The sequence below is a fragment of the Ricinus communis genome, chromosome 4, assembly GCF_019578655.1.
Source record: "Ricinus communis isolate WT05 ecotype wild-type chromosome 4, ASM1957865v1, whole genome shotgun sequence".
Taxonomy (NCBI): Eukaryota; Viridiplantae; Streptophyta; class Magnoliopsida; order Malpighiales; family Euphorbiaceae; genus Ricinus; species Ricinus communis.
In genome coordinates, this window is record NC_063259.1 from 18,900,875 (window position 1) to 18,907,416 (window position 6,542).

The 6,542-nt window shown below is 38.2% G+C and overlaps 1 non-coding gene across 1 annotated transcript; it reads right to left on the bottom strand.

Moving 5' to 3' along the window:
• Window positions 1-2,076: 2,076 nt before the first annotated feature.
• LOC112535086 lies at window positions 2,077-2,183 on the bottom strand. Its single transcript, XR_003079285.1, has one exon. It is a non-coding gene; the product is annotated as a small nucleolar RNA R71 (small nucleolar RNA).
• Window positions 2,184-6,542: the final 4,359 nt, after the last annotated feature.

Consider the following 6,542-nt stretch of genomic DNA (forward strand, 5'->3'; position numbering starts at 1 on the left):
ACTAGGATGTCTAGGATAATGAACTTCACCTAGGATTCGATAGGACCTATCTTTACTAGTACCGAAAATGTTCATTCCACATCTCTCTTTGTTTCATCATAGGCTCTTATAACCATATATGAGGGGTTTAGATCTTTCACAGTCATTCTGAGCTTAGGGAGTATGCGAGAAGGACACACAATAATGGTCAACCCATTATCTATGTGGACAGCAGTTTCGGGCGTGCATCCAAATGTGTTTAGCAATTGTGGCACTATAAGGCTTTTCAACCTAATTGAGGACACACTAACTAGTCACTAAGACTAGCACAGAGATGGGAGTCGCCACTTGTGAATCACCATGACACTTTTAGTAATCAGTGGGGCTTCTCAAATTCCATAATGAAGCTTATGCCACAAAATCCAAAGATGGATCCGGAAGCCAACTTCCTTATTTGTGTCTATTAGTCTTTAATTTTATTGTTTAATAAATTATTCCCAATAAATGCAAGCAATTTATACACAGGCATACTAAAAAACCCACATAATTCACCTAAGTATAACCATTTTTTTCAAGCCCATCCCATATTGGAGTTGTTAGTATAGTCTACTAGTTAATTACATATGTAGCCCACCTAATCTAGCCCAATTACACATTATCCATTTAATTCCAGCCTTTAGACCTAATGGAATACTTATTATGAAGGCCCGTTCATTGTGATCGTAATTCTAATAAAGCCCGATCCTAATTAAAACATGCCAAGGCCCACTAAGTCTGCTTCAATTTTTAGGTTTTAGGCTCAATTAATGTTAATTAGCCTATTGGACTACAATTTTGATCCTGTTTTAACCCTAAGGTTATGTGCCCCATTTTAATTAATCAATCACATAAACCCATATTTGATAATCATACAGTAAGCAAAATAAACAAAAATAAAATGCAAGAAATAAACCTAATTATTACAACTTGGCTTACAACTAAATTGTGAAGGAAAAAGACCTAAAAATAATACAGTACATCAAAATCTATCAAATGCCAAAAATCTAGGACAAGAATGCACGACCGATCAGTTGTAAGGTTGCAAGCAATTTTTTGTTGATTCGTCAGTGTATCTCACATCTTGGAGCTGAATTTCACATGCACAAAGAGTAAAATTAGTCCAATATGAAAGAAAATAAAATTAAAAGCAAAAATAGAAAAAATAGGAATCAATTGAACGATCAAAACCCTAAAACTGATAAAAACCCTAAAAAACTAAAAGTACAATAATAAAGAAGATAGCAAATCAGTCATGCAATCTTATTATACATATTTAATTACTAAATCTTAATGGAAATAAAAATCTAATCATTAAATCCTATTGCATGTATCTTGATGTTAAGGTTAGATAAGACGCTGGAGTAGTTCTAGGCTAACCCTTTCCCGAGAATACGACCTTGATACTTTTTAGTTATGGTTAGCCATTTTTGTTTTCTGTCTTTTGATTCTTTTGATTCTTTATTCTTTTATTTATTTTTGTGTTCTTTGGTTGCTGCCTCTTAATTTCAAGTAGTTTATGACCAGGAGCTCTAATCCTACTCTTGTAGACCCTCTTACTGAACTAGAGTAATCCCTCCATCTTTTGAGGAAGTGTCTGCAAGAAGAAGAGGAGGCGCGGATAGAGTTTGAAGCCCCTGTGAATAGACTAGTAGAGATAGGAGACAACAACAACAACCAGGCTGTGGATGAAAACAAGACAATGTAAGAGTTTGCTAGACCTTCTCTTGTAGGGACACAGACGAGTATATTGCGACCACCTGTGGCAGCCAATAACTTCAAGATAAAGCTGAATGTGATACAAATGGTCCAAAATAGTGTACAGTTTGGGGGACTACTGAGCGAGGACCCAAATGCTCACGTAGCCAATTTCTTAGAGATCTGTGATACCTTCAATATAAATGGAACGATTGAGATGCCATTCGGTTCAGGCTGTTTCCATTTTCTTTGAGGGACCAAGCGAATAGATGGTTGCAGTCACTCCCAGCCAACACTATTATGACATGGTGTTCTTTGGCTGAGAAGTTCTTATATAAGTACTTTCCTCTTGCTAAAATTGCTAGATTAAGAAATGACATATCTTCTTTTATGCAGTTCGATGACGAAAGTATGTATGATGCCTAGGAGAGGTACAAGGACTTGCTTCGATGTTGCCCGCACCAAGGATTACCAGTATAGATGCAGGTTCAGACTTTCTATAGCGGTTTGAACATTGCTACTTGGTATATGGTAGATGCTACAGCGGGTGGGGCCTTAAACAGTAAGACGCCAGAGCAGGCGCAAAATCTGATAGAGGAGATGGCCATGAACAACTACCAATGGCAATCCTCTAGGAGTCGGCCAGTTATGCAGGGAGTGGTCAACTAATTAGATTCTATAGCAGCCCTGGCAGCTCAGGTGGAGCTCTTGGCCAAGAAAATAGACTAGCTCTAGATGCCGGTTCATGCAACACAAATTGGTTGCGAGTTCTATGGTGGCTCGCACTATAGTGCAAACTGTAATGCGGGAGGTATGTTTGCTTCACCTTCCACTTCTTCTCCTTCTTCATCTTTTATTATTTCTGCTGACCCTGAACAGGTAGACTATATGGGTAATGCACCTAGAAAGCAGAATAATGCATACAACAACACATACAACCTAGGTTGGGGCAATCATCCCAACTTCGGTTGGAGGAACAATAACGCCCAAGGACAACCAGGTTTTCAGAGATTGCATCAGCAATAGCCCCAGCAACAGGCTGGTCTATCCCAACTACCTCCACCTTAGGAGAAGAAGCCTAATCTCAAGGAGAAGAAGCCTAATCTCAAGGAGTAGAAGCCTAATCTCAAGGAGTCGGTGATAAAGTCTGTGTGCTCTATTGACAATAGGTTCTAGCAGACGGACATTGCTCTTAGAAACTAGCAGGCCTCTATACAAAACTCGGAGACTCAAATAGGTCAGATTTCTAGGATGTTGGCTGAGAGGCAGCTAGAGACTCTGCCTGGCACTATAGAATCCAACCCAAAGGAGCATGTAAACACAATCATATTGCGGTCAGGTAAGTATGTTCTTGGTCCTTCTTCTGTTTCTAACAATGATGCTGATGCGCAGGTAGATTCAAGCAGGGAAGTTGAAGCTACTAAGGCGAAAGAACCAAAGAAGAAAGAGGCAAAGGAGATTCTACTGAGGGAATACCAGCCCAAAATTCCGTACCCTGCTAGATTAAAGCAGGCGCAAGTCGAGCAGTAGTTTGGTAAATTTCTAGATATTGTTAAACAACTGCATATAAACTTACCTTTTATTGAAGTTATTTCGCGGATGCCTAGGTATGCGAAGTTCCTAAAGGAGATTCTTAGCAACAATAGGAAGTTTGAGGACTTGGCGTGCTATGATGCTAAACGAGGAATGTTCGGAAATTTTCTAGAACAAGTTATCGGAAAAGCGACATGATCTAGGGAGTTTTACTATTCCTTGTGTTATAAGTAACTTATCTATTAATGATGCTTTAGCTGATTTAGGGGCTAGCATTAATGTAATGCTGTACAACCTATTTGTAAAGTTAGGGTTGGGAGAGACCAAACCCACTAGGATGAGTATAAAATTAGTTGATAGATCTGTCAAGTATCCTAGGGGTATTGTAGAGAATATGCTTATAAAAGTAAATAAATTTATATTTCCTGTTGATATTGTGATCTTAGAAATGGACGGTGAGAGTAGTGTACCGTTAATTTTAGGTAGACCTTTTCTTGTAACATCTAGGCAATGATAGATGTTTGTGATGGAAAGTTAAAACTTAGGGTAGGGGATGAGACTGTCACCTTTGACTTGCATAATTCCATAAGCCAGTCTTTAGATCATAATAATGTTGCGTATGCTGTTAATGTATTTGATGATTCTAGTGAGACATTGTTATAGGAAGTATTAGTTGAAGATCCTCTACAAGTCACTTTGCCAAGGGGAGATGAGCATGAGCTGTCAAATGAGGAAGTGTTGGAGCAGCTTGAGTTTCTGTTAGCAAACGAGCCAAGCAACAATATTGATGAGTTTGTTGTGATTGACAGGATAGGTGTGCAGAAGTTGAGGCCATCACTTGAGGAATCGCTGGTTCTCGATTTGAAAGAGCTTCCACAGCGTCTTAACTATGCGTATATGGATGAGGATAATGGGCTGCCTGTCATTCCAACAGTAGACTTGACACCCAAGGTGAGGGAACTGACATTGCCCTCTCGAAGGAAGTACCTAAAAGTGGTTGCTTGGAGGATTGCTGACATTCTAAGGATCCATAACTTGGGAGTTCAATTGCAGCATATGTCAAACCTGCACATGTAGGGAGTTATCACTGAGTCTAGCTAAATGACTCGAGAAATAAAAGGAAGCGCTTTTGGGAGGCACCCCAAACTTTAGAGTTTTGGAACATTTTTTTAGTTTTAGTTTTCATATTTTATATAATTTTTATTTTCAATTTCTATTATTTCTTTATTTTTCATTTTCAGCTCCTGCCGAGGATCCACCAAATTTCCACTCCATCAGCCTCGGCGGATGATCAGGGCAGTCCCCCTAGATTTCTTTATATTTTCTGTGTTGATTTACTTTGTTTTTTCATACATGTCATATACCTAGATATTATTGATTTTGCTTTCTTTATATGTACATCCCATGTGGGGTACCCACTTTCTTTTACGAGGATAGTGTGTTCTTCAGGTGTGGAGTGGGTATGGGTAAACCGTATGTTCTCTTCTCTTTCCTATGACTTTTGGTTGTGTCTGAAATTGCTATCGTTAGTGTTGTATATTGTTAGGATGTTAGGACCTATGTTCTTCATGTCGCTTAAGCTTAGTTTGTTCTTTTGTAATTAATGATTTAATTCACATACTTGTAGTTGATTATCCCTCCCTACTTTTGTTCTTGGAAAGCAATTTCACTTTGTTCAATGTGTCACTTTGGCCGGGTTAAACCCGTGCTGCTTGAGTTCTTTGCAAATTTCTAGCCTTTATCTTTGAACTTTGATTATGTCAATTTCTTATACCATTTATGTGATTATTCAATTGATAAGTTTGGGAACCAATTACAAATTTTAGCCACCTCAAACGTGAGTTTTTGAACCAAAATTTGAGCATCCATTGCAATTATGCTCATGATTTTTCTTGTTTGAGTGTGCATTGTACTTAATTTTATTTCTAGAACTTGCTCTGTAATGCTTGTTGAGGTTACATGAATTTTTGAATACCATTAAATGATTTGGGCAACTTAGGATTTGCCACATTTGGTCAAAAGCATACTCTTTGTTTTTATTAATCAGCCAGTTTTGAGCCTTAAACTTTTCTTCATGATTTACAGTGCCTGATTTTATTATAAATTCACTTAGTCCTTTTTAATCATTCTTTGATGCTCCCTTCAATCCAAATTGTATAATCATTCTCTTTGTTTGTTTCATTAACCATGCAGCCCTTGTGTAAGCTGTTGTGGCATTTGAAAAAGAAATTAATTAAGTGTTTATTGTGCTTCTTTCTTAGTTCCTTTCTCTTTTGGATTCAATTCTATGAGCATCCTTTACGTCAAATAAGGCTTAGTGAGTACTTTGGTTGATTTGGCATTCAGTTCCTTGAGCATTCATTCTAAATAATTACATGATTTTCCAATATACTCTATCCAAATGTTCTTACCTTTACCTTAGCCACATTACAACCCTTGTAAAGACCTTTTGATTTTGGTATTCATTTATTCGCAGTAGCGAAGATGGGATTTATGAGCAAGCTTATGGTAAATAGGTTTTGTGCAGCTGCATTGAGGGAATCTTTTTGTTTTACCTGTAAACACTTTGAGTGATTTGAGAGATCCCTGTAAGGCAATGGTCCATAGTCTTTAATGTTGAGTTGTTATATAAGTTGCACTTTAAGATGGTATTATCATAGTTATTCTTTGAAGGTGCATGATATGTTGAATAAGGTTAAGTTATGAACCTTAGCATGGATTTTGAGAGGTGATTGTTGCTTGTATATGTATTGAATTATTGATTGCATGAGGATAAGCAAAAGCTTAAGTGTGGGGTGATTTGATGTGCATTGTTTTACACATGTTTCTATGCCCAATTACTTGTGTTTTTATACATATTTATCTTGTTTTATGCTAGAATCACCTGTGTTTTGGTTCATTTCATGTTTCAGGTGATCATTGATGAAGATTATCAGTGTTTGAGGGCGATACGTGCAAAAACGGACTGGAATTCATCAAAATTGGACAAAGGATTGACATTTCAAGGTTGAGCACGGCCTAGGTCAAGGCAGTGCTGATCAACATGCCTTGGACTCCGGCCGTGCTGAACCATTGGCCTTTGATCTTCAAATTTGGCTTTTTGGCACGGTATCTAAGGCCACCACGGCCTACAGCACGGCCTGTGGTGGCTCAACACCAGCGAGGGCACGGTCAAGGAGCAAGGGATTGATTTTAGACTCGAAGGCTCAGCAAGGCCTAGACTCAGCCCGTGCTGACTAGCACGAGCTTGACCACTGCCATGCTAAATTAACTATATAGGCTTTTTTTGCTTTGTT